Here is a 15,141-nt window from a genome sequence, read left to right on the forward strand (position 1 = left end):
TATGTGGACTTGCATAGAAAAAGGTAGATCATCATAGCCCTCTGGATGTGTTCAACTTCTGTTCCTACGGGAATAATTAGATGGAACCCATAGAAGGGGGCTGACATGTGTCCAGCTTTCACAAAGTGGGACTACTCTCTTAGAATTCTGACAAGGCACCTACAGCATTGCTACTGCTACAGAGACCCTTACACAGACTATATCACATTTTGAATGCTACAAGTATAACTTTATGAATCATGTATTATCCGTAGAAATAAAGCATGGGCAGCTGCCATTCTTTATGCCCAGTTTTTAGGTGTATGTTCAATGACAAAATACTATATAATAAAAGCCTAGGTGGCATCACACCACACGATGGCCTCACACACAGTGGAGATGGGGCCCGGTGGCTGCTCCACATGGTGAGGCCTGGGGGTCCCACAGCTCTGTGTGGCATGGAGGAAGACGGTCCTGCGTCTCCACTGCCTAGTGCGGAGGAGGCAGGTCCTGGCAGGGGAGGGCAGTTGTGGGTGATCAGGTCAGCAGGGAAGGGAAGTTGGGGGCGATCAGGCAGGCAGGCAGGCAGGCAAGCAGTTAGGAGCCAGCAGTCCCGGATTGTGAGAGGGATGTCCGAGGGTTCCCAGATTGGAGAGGGTGCAGGCTGGGCTGAGGGACACCCCCCCTCCCCCCACACGAATTTCATGCACCAGGCCTCTAGTTCACAAATATTAATTGATACAAATAGGGATACTTAATATTTGTAAGTATTAATGTAAGTTAGATAAAGACAGAGCCTAAATAAACTTTGAGCTGAGAATACTATCTCATAAATTATGAATTAAGTTTTATGTTCAGATTAACCATTGTTATCTCAAGGAGGGAACCTATGTGTGTGATCAAATGCAATGACCAAGCCTTTAAATCCTGCCCTATTCAGTGAATAGGTGTGAATTTCCCCAACGAAGGAATGACCTTGAGTGAGGAATGACCCAAGCAGTGACTGGGGGACCCTGAAGGAGCTGGTGAAGCTTTATGTGTGCAGCACTCTGCACAACCGGTCTGTAAATCCTTAGATGAAGGGGAGGGCGGGAGGGGAGGCACATCTCTCTGTCTACCACATGGTGGCAGTAGAGGAAGAACTGGACTGAGATTATGAAAGGATATTTCTACGTGAAATTGGCAAAATATGGAAAACCTGTATGAGATAGGGTTGAAAAAGGTAAAGCTACTAGACCAAGCACGCACTAATTTTTACCTCAGGTTTTATGTAGTGATATGGGTATAATTACTAGATTATGGATTCAACTATAAAAGCCGAAGCAGTCAGGCATTGCTTTCTTTTTCCTAAGCTAATTATAGAACTTTGAACTCCAAGTCCTGGCCCCTTCTACGTTCTGGCTTATATATTGCAAACAAGAATTTCTTTCAATTAAGGATTTCACAGGAAAAAATTCTGAGTGGATCTATAACATAGAAATTAGGTGATTACTACCTGTGCTCAATGTGCCAACATTTTTAAAGCACTAGAGCCATGATTCTCTGTAGATCAGATATGCTGGTGGAAGATGCTTAAAATTAAATGGCCTCTAAATACCATGTTGAATAGGAGTTTCTTACACAGGCCTCTTTCCCTGCCCATCGCTTCAGAAACTGCCTCTCTCTGTAGAGCTTCTGGCCTGGGGAGAATCAGAGCAACAGGGCATCTGGCAGCTCACAAAAAAAACCATAATTGACCGCTGATCCACCCACCCAGCTTAAACCATTTCCTTAGAACAAAAGGCAAATATGACACAGGGTCATAAAGGAATTCTCCCTCCAGCCTGAAGGGGAATGAACACCCAGGAGAAGAGTGCTTGGACAGAACCACTTAATGGAAACCCAGGAAGAAGAATGAAGAAGGACCACAAGGAAGAGGAACCTGAGGAGACCTAAGAATAACTGGGGATCAGAACCCTTTTCCCCACCCCCATATTACTTCAATACAGTGAGGTACAGGCTTCAGAGTTCACAAGTGTTTAGTGCTTTGTTCTCTTAAAAAACTGAATTGGGGAAATGAGACATGTGCCAACCACTGGGGAGAAATAGGATTCTAATTGCAAAGACACCATGCAGAAACAAAAACTAGATATGCCCCATTTTGCAGTTAGTCAGAATAGGAAGCCTTTTAAACTTGAATAGGATTTTAACATTCAGGAAAAGATGGCCATTACTTAAAGATAAAGCCCATTGAGTTCTCATGTCAGTATAACCTTTAATATGAAACATAGCATATGTCTATGCTGACAAGATTAGTTATCCAGAATTATAATAAGACTTGGCTCTTGATTTATTTCCCAATCCATGGCAATATCCAGTACTAGAGGCCTGAGCACAAAATTCATTCATGGGTTGGGTCCCTAGGCCTGGCCAGCAATCAGGGCTGATTGGGGCCTTCTGGCTGCCGGCTGGGGCCTTCCTTTGTTTCGTGCCGCCCCCTGGTGGTCAGTACAAGTCATAGCGAGCAATAGGTCTCCTGGTCAAACTTCCCCTGGTGGTCAGTACAAGTCATAGCGAGCAATAGGTCTCCTGGTCAAACTTCCGCAGGGACAATTTTCATATTAGGCTTTTATATATATATATATATACTAGAGGCCCAATGCACGAAATTTGAGCAAGAGTAGGCCTTCCTTCCCCCAGCTGCCAGCACCGGCTTCCCTCTAGCCACCGGCGGGCACCCAGGACCCAGGCTTCCCTCGCAGCCTTGGCTTTGTCCAGAAGGTCATCTGGAAGGATGTCTGATCTAATTAGCATATTATGCTTTTATTATTATAGATAGATAAGGGCCAGGACCACTTTTAGTAAGGAAATACTAGTATGATTATAATTATTATGAATTAATTCTGTACTGATTTTTTCTAACTCATAATTAAACACTATTTGATTGTATTTAGCAGTATGAATATGATTTTTAATAAAGCCTATGGTACTACTGTCGACAGTAAAATGTACTGAGAGTTTCAATTAAAGACAACTACAATGGGTTCTTCCATTCGAACCTGATTTTTCCAAATCAGGTTCCTTTCTGTAATCCTCAAAAAATGCATGAAAACAATGAGAACACTATTTTTTTTAATTGTCATAATTAACTGTTGCAGAACTCTAGAAATTAATCAAAGATTTACAATAATCTGGAACAATTCACTCAAGAAAAACTGTTGAATCTTTGTAAAAACAATGACCCTGTGGCTCTATAATTTCATTTACTCCTGCCTTTCCTCCCCAGGTCAGCAATAGCTTTGAAAAACAATAACCTTCAATCACAGTGAAAACCCAACATTCTGGAACATTCAGGACAGGGTAGAATGAGCCCAGATATCCACCATGATCTTGCTGACATTCTGAGATTTGGGGGCATCCAACTCTACATTCAACCTGGAGTTTACAATCTGGTTTTATAGACCATTTGCTTCCTCCTCACGGTTCTTCATGAGGAGCAGCTCCTCCTTGAGAGCTTCCACCTTTGTTTCTGGCTGTAGCTGAGTGACATTGTTGTCATCAGTTACCTTTCAGAGCCACTGATGTCATTGTCCACAGACTAAGCCTTAGTCACTAAGGCATGGCCAGCTCTATCTCAGACTTGACTCTGAAGTCATCAGCAGTAAGATAGGCATTAGCAATCTGCAGAACAATGTGGCCATTATCCACAGAACTTACAAAGATCTGAGCCCTCAGGTCCTCGTTGAGCCCTCAGGTCCTCGTTGATCTTAAAGTAATGTCCCCAGTCTCTCACCCGGAGTCCTTTCTTCTCCAGGTGTTTCCAGATTTTTCTCTCCAGTCCTCATTTATCAGCCTTCAGGCTCCTCATCCCCTCCAGATTAGAAGCCAGGTGGTCATCTAGACATTGCATAGTCTCCTTCTTGCTCTGAATACACCCTAAGCCTTCCAGACGCCCAGCCATCCCTCCAGCCATCCCTCCAGCCAGGACCCCAGACCCTCAGCCACCCTGCACACTGTGGAGTGGGACACAGAGATCCCAGAGCCTGAGCCTCCAGCTCCTGCATAGACTCTGGACAGTGATTGATGGAGAAGCTAGAACGGGTGCTGAAGCTCATGTTGTTTAGGGAGAAATGCAACAGGCCAAGCCTTAGTTTCAAGTGGCCAAATTTTTTATTTAAGAAGCCCAATAGCATGCCCTAACCGGTTTGGCTCAGTGTGGATAGAGCGTCAGCCTGCGGACTGAAAGGTCCCAGGTTTGATTCTGGTCAAGGACATGTACCTTGGTTGTGGGCACATCCCCAGTTGGGGGTGTGCAGAAGGCAGCTGATTGATGTTTCTCTCTCATTGATGTTTCTAACTGTCTATCCCTCTCCCTTCTTCTCTGTAAAAAATCAATAAAATATATTTTTTAAAAAAAAAAAAGAAGAAGAAGAAGCCCAATAGCAGATTTGAGGAAACAGAAGAAAGAAATCAGAAAACTTGATTATGGGACATTTGAGATTACCCAGTCTGTGAATAGAAAGAAAAATAAAGAAAAATGAATAGAGTCTCAGAGTCCTGAGGGACACTATCAACTGTACCAACATATGCATAACGGGAGTTCAAGAAGAAAAGGAGAGGAAGACAGAAACATTAAAAAATCTGAAGAAATAATGACTAAAAACTTCCCAAATTTGATGAAAATTATTAATCTACACATCTAAGTAGCTCAAGAAACCAAATAAGATGTACTCAAAGACAGAATAAAAATATTCTAAAATTTATTGTAGTAAGGGTTTCAGAACTCTGAATATACTAAGTACCATTGACTTGTACTCTTAAAAAGGTGTGAATTGTGAAGTATGTGAATTATAAAGCTGTTTTTTAAAAAGGGAAAGAAATACTGATACATGCCACAACATGGAAGAAATTTGAAGACATTATGCTAAGTGCAAGAAGCCAGTCACAAAAAAATAACATCTATATATATATATAAAAGCCTAAGTGACCAGCCAACCAACTGGCCAGCCAGTAGATATGATGCAAACTAACCACCAGGGGGCAGACGCTCAATGCAGGAGCTGCCAAGCTGCGGTGACGTGGCAACTGTGGCTCTTGGTGAAGCACCCAGAACCAGAAAGGAGGAAGCCAGATTCCGAGGTACGGCCCTTGAGAACTGCCCTCTCACAATCCGGGACACCTTGGGGGATGTTGGAGAGTCAATTTTGGTCCAATCCCTGCAGGCCAGGCTGAGAGACCCCACCAGTGCACAAATCCATGCACCAGGCCTCTATTATTGTATGAGTTTGTTCATAAAAGGCAATTCTATAGAGACAGAAAGTAGTGACTGCAGGAGCTAGAGGGAAAGGCTGCAAATGGGTATGGGATTTCTTTTGGTGATAATGAAAATTTCCTGCAATTACGTAGTGATAATGATTATACAATCTTGTGAATATACTAAAAATTACTTTTAAAGGGTGACTTTCATGGTTTATAACTTATATCTCAATTATTTTTAAAAAGCAACTCCCCCCCACCACCACCACACACACACACACCACCAAATTTTTAGTAGTAGAAGGAGCTAAAACTATTGTTAAGCTTGTATATGATTAAGAGCATTCTTGTGCTGAAAGTTTAGTAAATTAAAATGTTTAAAACAATACCTATTTAAAACAGTACTCACTGAAAGGTAGTTATTACTTTAAAAAATGTTCTCTTTCCTTATCTGTTTTATAACTACCAAAATTTCAGGGGAAAGAATAATATGCAATATATCATTTAAAAGATATGACCAATTGTCAGAGGGAGATGGTCTGGGATAGTTATCTTACAGCTGGACCAGGACAACTCTACGCTTATCTCTGAGAATGCCTGGGATTTGGGCACTGGCTCTTGGCCAAGATAAGGGCAGTGAGCTCATGATTTACAATATACGGTTTCAAGTTCAAGTTCACCTGGTGTCAGCCAGGACCAGGTTGTTTATTGATGACTTGTACCTAGTGTAACCAGTTGGACAGCCTGGCGTGGCTATGTGACCAAGAGAGATGTACGGTAAAAGACCCCAATGGAAACTTTTAAGTACCTCTTCCAAGAAAAAGATCTAGCATCACACAGTTCTTGGCAATTCAACCCGGATACAAAGTACACCCTTACACAAATAAGAAAGACGCTGGGAAGCTACATTTCAGTTTCTCGGGCTCCCGACGCTTGCTTGCACTGTCTTTCTCCTGCTGAGCTGTGTCCTTTTCCTTTATGGATCAGGCTCGGCGAGGCCTCGTAAGTCTTTTAATTATCCAACCTAATGCACCGTTTGTCCTAGTCATACTTTCCATACTGCAAACCATTTTTTTTCTAAAAAGTAAAGGAGGTGCAGCCTCAGAATTCTATCCCAGTGAAGCTCTCAAAACCCTGTGATCAAATATAAGCAGAGGGTAGCCCTATCTCCGGGGCAGTGCCGATATACCCACCATTTGTTCATGAAAAGGATGCCAAAGAGAATGCTGTCTACTCCAAATCTGGAAACTCAAAGCTGGTTGACCAAATCAAACCACCAAAGTTGGGGCATTTCAAAGACAAGGGTGTAAGAGTTATAGCTGAGGAAGAGAAACTTACAGTGACCAAGGACTTTCTCCATGAGTCCAAGAAGTAAGGGTCAGGCATCCAAACCTTGAATCTAAGAATCGACACTTATGTACCAGCTCATCCCATATCATCTATCATCTAGACCAGCGGTTCTCAACCTGTGGGTTGCGACCCCTTTGGGGGTCAAACGACCCTTTCACAGGGTCGCCTAAGACCATCGGAAAACACATATATAATTACATACTGGTTTTGTGATTAATCACTATGCTTTAATTATGTTCAATTTGTAACAATGAAAATACATCCTGCATATCAGATATTTACATTATGATTCATAACAGTAGCAAAATTACAGTTATGAAGTAGCAACGAAAATAATTTTATGGTTGGGGGTCACCACAACATGAGGAACTGTATTAAAGGGTCATGGCATTAGGAAGGTTGAGAACCACTGATCTAGACCATGGGTCTCAATCAGAGATTTGCACAACCTTCTATAGCACTTCAGCAAATTTACCATAAACATCCTCTGATCATTTTGGCGAAGAAAAATGCTTTGTTTGGGTTGGAATTCATCAGAAAAATTCTGGGGCTTGAACATCTAGATCAGAAGGACAAGATCCTACAAAATCCCCTACTCCCACAACTCATAGTCAGGTCTGCCAGAGCCTTCCTCATATATAATCCTAGCTCTCTGGCGCAAGCATTCCAATTTCTCCCAATTCCACCTCTGATAAGCACCAGGGGACATGGATCCATAGCCTCGCTGCTTTAGAGTAGGTCTTCAATGCTTTTGTCTGTTTTCCTGAGCTCACACTATCAAGGAGGTACCCAGAGAAAGGCACAGCTCCCTGAACCTAATTACCAAACCCACCCCTTCTGATGCCTATTCAATCACTGTCATTCACTCTATCATGATCACCTGGATGTCATCCTTTCCACCCAACATGTAACCAATAGACAGCCTGGCTTGCCCCACCCTAGAAGATTTTAACAATATCCTGGTTCTCAGTATACTGGCTTGTATTTGTCACTCACTCTATGGCCATATCCTAGACCTCACCACCTGGAACCATATGGCTTTAAAATCCTAAAATCCACGCATTAATACAGCACCCTGGTCCCAGCAGCCAATTCTTCCCACTTGTGTGAGTGATAGAGGGAACCACTATGATCTGCTGAAGCCCTGGTGTATGGATTCCCTACAAAAAATACTCAGAGCCAGTGCATATTCCATCGGAGCCAAGGATGTGCTTTTCCTGTTGAAAATACCTCTGGACGACCTGGCTGGCATGTCTCAGTAGTTGAGGGTCAACTTATGAACCAGGGTGTTCCAGTCAGGGCACATGTTTGGGTTTCGAGCTCGATCCCCAGTGGGGGGCGCGCAGGAGGCAGCCGATCAATAATTCTCTGTCATCATTGATATTTCTATCTCTCTCTCCCTCTCCCTTCTGCTTTGAAATCAATTTAAAAAAATTAAAAAATAAATGCATACATACATGTATACATATATACATACCTCTAGATGTTTCTCTGAAAGCTGATAACACAAGGGAAGAAATAGATTCTCTAAACTTTTGTGTCTTTTTTGTTAATTTTGGGGTGGAAGGGAGTGTAGTTGATTCTCCCTCAGGACCACCTATTTCCTAGGGGAGGAAGTGAAAGCTGAAGAACAAGTCTCCAAAGACTCTTCCGGGAAAAGGCTCTGGTCTTAGTCCCAATCCCCAGAAGGATGACTCTACCTACCTCAGCAAATGAAAGTTAAACGCACACAGACATATACTCACACATAATAAATATAGGTGACTTTATTCCTCCTCACACCTTAGTTTAGAGCAGACATAAATTGTTTTTCTTCTCAAACTTCTTTTGTTTTAAGCTCAGTGTTGGCTCTGTCAGGCCAGTGCATCTCCACCTGAGAACCTAAGAGGAACAATGTCACCTAAACCATGAGGTGTCATCTGTCTACGCTTGCAGATGTCTGCCCCCTCCCCCCCCCCCCACCCCCCATGCCCAGAAGTCTTGTCAACACCCAGGGGATACAGATACCTAGATGACTGGATTGAAAACATTTAAACTAAGACAACACAATGGTTGGCATATACAAATATTGCATTACAAAGTTATATATATATATATATATATATATATATATATATATATATATTCATTTAGAATTAAAAGTTTAATTCAAGCACTGTTGTTCAGTTGGTAAAAGACTGAATAGAGCATTTAATTTTCAGATTATCTGCTGCTTTGATGTTTTTGACATATAATACTAAGTCTGTTCACTTCCTATATATTTGGCAGGCTTTAAGAGTCTTATTTTGAGATATTTATGAAGTTTTACCCAAAACTTACATCCAAGTGTGAAATTACAGTATTGTTAAAGATGTAAATTAAACATTTTCAAATGCATTTCTTAAAAATGTGTATAACTAACAGGAAATAAAAGTTTTCATTATATCATTTGCTTCAATTTCAGAAGACTAGTGTTGCTAAAATATAAAATGCTCCAGGCATTAGTGGAAAATGAAATACCTCAAGTCTTATTCCCAGCTGTTTAATGCATTAAATTGCTAAGTGCAATGTAACAAGTATTTGACTTCTTAAAGTCTGCTTTTATAGAAAAAAACAAGCATGAATATATTAAAGGTACAATACTAGGGACCATGACATGAAAATGCCTTTTGCATGCTTTCATATTACCAAGTTTTCTCATTTCTAGTTCTCTAAGCTTTTCTAGTTATGCTTGTTTACTGGAACTGAAAGCACAGGTCCTGTGATACTCTTACATCACCCCTTGCATAGTAGTAAGCAGCCACTAAGAGGGTTGTGGTAATCTTGCTTTGGGCCAATTTCCATAGACAATAAAGTTTTGTTTTTGTTTTCTCCTACTTACCTTTTTATCTCCTACTAGGGGCCCGGTGCACGAAATTCGTGCACTGGGTGTGTGGGGGGGAGGGGAGTGTCCCTCAGCCCAGTCTGCCCCCTCTCACATACTGGGAGCCCTCAGGCGTTGACCCCCATCACCCTCCAATCGCAGGATCGGCCCCTTGCCCAGGCCTGACGCCTCTGACAGAGGCGTCAGGCCTGGGCAGGGAACCCTCATTTCCCCCCATCACTGATTCTGCCCCCAGCCCAGGCCTGAGGCCTCTGGCGGAGGCATCAGGCCTGGGCAGGGGACCCCCAGACCCCTCCGATTGCTGGCTCTGCCCCTTGCCCAGGCCTGATGCCTCGGCCAGAGGCGTAGACCCCCATCACCCTCTGATCGCCTGATCGGCCCCTTGCCCAGGCCTGACGCCTCCGCCAGAGGGGTCAGGCTTGGACAGGGGACCCCCATCTCCCCCCGATCACTGGCTCTGGCCCCCGCCCAGGCCTGAGGCCTCTGGCCCAGGAATCATGGCTGGGCAGGGGACCCCCATCTCCCTCTGATCGCTTGCTCCACCCCCCGCCCAAGCCTGACGCCTCTGACCCAGGCTTCAGGCCTGGGCAAGGGGACCATCATATCACCCCAATCCCCGGCTCCACCCCCCGCCCAGGCCTGATGCCTCAGCCAGAGGAGTTGACCCTCATCACCCTCCAATCACCAATCACCAGATCGGCCCCTTGACCAGGACTGAGGCCTCCGGCAGAGGTGTCAGGCCTGGGCAGGGGACCCCCAGCTCCCCGCGGTTGCAGGCTCCGCCCCTGCCCAGGCCTAACGCCTCTGGCCTAGGCGTCCGGCCCAGGCAGCGGGGACCTGCAGTGGCAGCAGGGGGCGCCGCGATCGTGGGCTTCGCTTTAGGCCCAGGCAAGGGACCCCTAGCTCCTGGGACTGCCAGCTTCGACCGTGCCCAGCTCCCATCGCTGTCTCCACCCCTACTTCCTGCTATCACTGGCCAGGGCGGCAAAGGCGCCTGATTCTCCGATCATGGCTGGGGGGCAGGGCAAAGGCGGCCCCAGGGCAGCCTTTGCCCTGCCCCCCAGCTCTTAGCTTCCCCCTGGGTTTCAGATCACTGTCAGTGGCAGGGGGCTTCTTCCTGCTTTCCCTTTCGCCTCCCTGCATTGTGCCTACATATGCAAATTAGCCGCCATCTTGTTGGCAGTTAACTGCCAATTTTAGTTGGCAGTTAACTGCCAATCTTAGTTGGCAGTTAATTTGCATATAGCCCTGATTAGCCAATGAAAAAGGTATCGCCATATGCCAATTACCATTTTTCTCTTTTACTAGTGTAGATTATATCAACAGAAGGCTTTCCAAACTCTTTCTTAATAATATCACTGAAAACCTACTTCAAACTAGCAAAATTGACTTGTCTTGGCTGATGCCATTTTGGTCTCAGCCCTTCTGCTAGCAGATATAATAATAAATTTATAATTCTTTACCACCACCACCACCACCCCCCCCAAAAAAAAGAATTGACTTGTCTTTATAAGAACACTAGAGGCCTGGTGCGCGAAATCCATACACAGGTAGGTCCCTAGGCCTGGCTGGCGATCGGGGCCGATTGAGGCCTCCCTTCCTTGGCTGCCAGCTGCCAGCCAGGGCCTCCCTTCATTCCACACCACCCCCTGGTGGTCAGAGCATGTCATAGCAAGTGATAGAACTCCCGGTCTCCCAGTTGAACTCCCGCTGGGACACTTTGCATATTAGCCTTTTATATATAGAGATTCACTGCACAATAGTGCAATGGAAATAAGAAGCAAATTGGGGGGAGGGCCAGACGTACAAACACCTCTATATTATACACCACACTGAGCTGTTTCAGCATGGCAGTAGGAGTTCAAAAGATCTGTGTTCAAGCTCAGTTCACCTACATATAAGTGATAGAATGGTAGGTATATACTGTATTTAAGTGTCTTCACAGTATAGTAAGAAGAATACCTAACTCACAGGATTTTTCGAAGGACTAATTAGATCCATGAGTAAATACTAAATATTAGCTATGATTGAATATTCATAATTATGTGTATGTAGATATGTTATGTAAAACTGGGATAAGCTGTTTTCTTCAGACTACTCCTCAACTGTAGACAAGTATTTTCAAATGGGCCTTTCAACAAACTTATACAAATTTACATCACAAGTATGGATAAGCCCATTTCCCAACTTCTGCACAAACACTGACATGACAGGTCCAATAGTAGGTCTTAATTTTCATGATGAATCATGACATTATTTCATGTTTATTGACTATGTATATGTTGTCTATGTCATTTGCCTATTTTATAAGGCTGTTCTCTTCTTACATTTTAAGATTCATTATACATAAGAAATATAATTTGTCATTCATTAAAATACTTTTTCTAGTTTTTTACTTGTCTCTAACTTTGCTTATGGTGTTTCAGGTATACAGAAGCTTAAAATATTCAAGTCATCAAATGAAATCCTTCTTCTTTTGAAATAAAAGGATTTGCTGGTATGTTCATCAAATGCTAGATGATTTGGGCTTTTTAAAATGTATTTAATCAATCTAAAGTTATTTTCAAATTTTGGCCATTATTCTTCATTACCATTTATCAATCTGTCTCTCACCAATATAAAACTCTTTTTTATATACTACATTATATAATGTTATCATTGTAGAATTTCTATTCTACTGGCTTTTCTGTTTTTCTCAATATAACTGTTTTAATTTTGTCACTTTATTGTGGTAGGCAGAATGCTAAGATTGCTCCCAAGATTCCCAGTTCCTTTTATACACATACCTTCTCACAGTAATTCAATTAAACACTACTCTAGGTACTGCTTTGAAAAGATTTTCAGATGTAATTAAAGTTCCAGATCAGTTAACCTTAAGCTATGGAGATTATTCAGCTGGGTTTGACTTAATCACATGAGCTCTAAACACAGCAAGCTTTTTTCTGGCTGGCCACAGAGGAGGAAGCTAGAGAAATGTTAGTGTGGAAGAAAGCAAATGTCCATCTTATAAACTGCCCCTTGGAGCCACATGTCAAGGAATAGCAGGTGGCCCCTAGGAGCTGAGAGTGGTCCCAGCTCTCTGCTAGAGGAACAACAGGGACCTCAATCCTACAGGAAATGAATTCTGCCAACACAGGAAATGAATTCTGCCAACACCCAATGAGCTTGAAAGAGATCCCTGAACCCAGATGAGAGCTCAGCCTGGATGACATCTTTTTTTTAATTTATATAAGTATAGTTGTTATACAATATTATCCTATATAATAAAAGCCTAATATGCTAAGTGTCCGGTCAACCCATTGGCCGTTCAACCAATTGAAGTATAATATGCTAATGATATGCTAAGACCACTCAACCGCTCGCTATGACATGCACTGACCCCCAGGGGTCAGACAGTCTACTGGTTGACCAGTCGCTATAATGTGCACTGAGCACCAGGGGGCAGATAGTCGAATGGTTGACCAGTCACTATGACATGCACTGATCACCAGGGAGCAGACGCTCCAACTGGTAGGTTAGCTGGCTGCTGCTGTCTGGCCGATCAAGACTGAGCAAGATGGGCTGGACACGCCCTGGAGCCCTCCCATAGCCCCTCCCCAGCTGGCCAACCTCCCGTGTCTTTTCCCAGCCCAAATGGTGCACCAATGAGGTCCCTTGGCCTGGCCTGCACCCTTTTGCAATCCGAGACCCCTTGAGGGATGTCAAAGAGCCAGTTTTTGGCCCTATCCCACATGCAGGCCGAGGGACCCACTAGTGCACGTATTCATGCACCAGGTCTCTAGTATCAGTTTTATTAGCTTCAGGTGTACAATAGCGATTCAACATTTTTATACCTTGATTTCAGCACATGATACCTTGAGCAGAAAGCCCACCCACACCTGTCAAACATCTGACACAGAACTGTGAGCTAATAGATGAGTGTCTTTTAAAGCCGCTAAATTTGTGGTCATTTGTCACACAGTAATTTTAAAAACTCATATATTTATAATATACTTTCATAACAACTCATCATACTTCTGGAAGCACTTTAGATTTCTGCAAAATTCAAAAAAAAGAAAATCCTGTTGACCTTTTATGGTGCCCTTATTTTAAATTTATGGACTACTTTGGAGACAGGTCTGAATAGCCTATGGGCTCATTGTCTCCCTTCTCTGGCCGCTTATCAAAGAGCAGGCTCAGTGGATCTGTGCTGGCTCAATGGAAAGAGCAGGTACCAGCCACTGAGCTTCAATGGACTCTGCCTTTCAAACAAGATCACTTTCTCAACCCTGAAACTTATCCTGCTACAAAAGTGGCCTCCCAGAGCACACTGCTCATTGAGATAAGCAGGCTCTCCTATCTACCAGCCTATGCATTTCTCAGTAAAACCTATGTCATATCTGAGAGTGAGGCAATTTGTGTCAGTGACTTCTTGATTCAACCTAAATCCTCCTCACACGTTGTTCCTGCAACTCCAAACTGTTCCTGGTTCTCACACCCCATCACTCTCCTTCATACATCTGGGGCCCCTTGACATAAGTCTTCTAATCAAAGATCATGCTTGTGTTGCTATTTAAAGTTATTTATGTTTCTTAGTAATGCTGTAGAGTTCTGTTTAAAATAGGTTATTACTTGCTTTTGGACTACTTCTAAGAACTATAGCTCTCAAAGCTATTATATTGACTTTTTTCCATTTATAACTAATCTATGATGGTTTAGAGAGAAACTTTCAGATCTGTATCTCTTTCTTTTGATTTTTAACTGGACACAGTTTCAGTGTTTACTGGTGATTAAGTTGATGGAAGAATAAAGTAGTTGTGTTCTTAAATGGGACCATTTACCCAGGAAAGTCCTCAGATCCTGAAAGAATGGATCTATAATGATGTCGTTCAGGCCACAGGTATGTGACTGAGACCTTTAATGCCTCCTTCTAGCACGTGCGTGCATGCTGTTGAAGTAGTGGATAGCAAAAAGGGACAAGTTTTCCTGATCTCTTAACTTCTGAGGGTCAGGTCACTTCATTTTGGGAAGTGTGAAGCTCAGGATTATTACTCAAGGTATACTTTCTCCTTTGCAATGGGATTGGGGGCCTCTTAACACTTTTACAGCTTCTCACAAGGCATCCTAGAGGTTATCGTCCCTTCGCCATTCAAAATCATATATATCTTCCCACTCCCAAGCCTAAAGAAAGTGAAATTTCTTGCTGCTCTCTGGATCTGTCTTACCTATAAAATGTTGTGGAATCACCTAGATATAGTAAGTTTCTTTTTTTTTTTAATATATATTTTATTGATTTCTTACAGAGAGGAAGGGAGAGAGATAGAGAGTTAGAAACATCGATGAGAGAGAAACATCGATCAGCTGCCTCCTGCACATCTCCCACTGGGGATATGCCCGCAACCCAGGCACATGCCCCTGACCGGAATTGAACCTGGGACCTTTCAGTCTGCAAGCCGACACTCTATCCACTGAGCCAAACCGGTTTCGGCAGTAAGTTTCTTTAAACCATGTGAAGTTTATATATTAATCAGCACAAAGTTTTTTCTTAGAATTGTCTTCAATAGAAATTATCTGTAGATTACATAGGTACCATTTAGAATAAATATAGAAATAAGTATAATGTTCTCTTTAATTTTTCTAACAAACTATGATGATTTAATGCTTTTTAAAAAGGGGGGAGCACCCCTATGTTCATAACAGCACAATTTACAATAGATAAGACTTGGAAACAGCCT

Source organism: Myotis nattereri (assembly GCF_964212035.1).
Source record: "Myotis nattereri genome assembly, chromosome: 9".
In the NCBI taxonomy this organism is placed as follows: domain Eukaryota; kingdom Metazoa; phylum Chordata; class Mammalia; order Chiroptera; family Vespertilionidae; genus Myotis; species Myotis nattereri.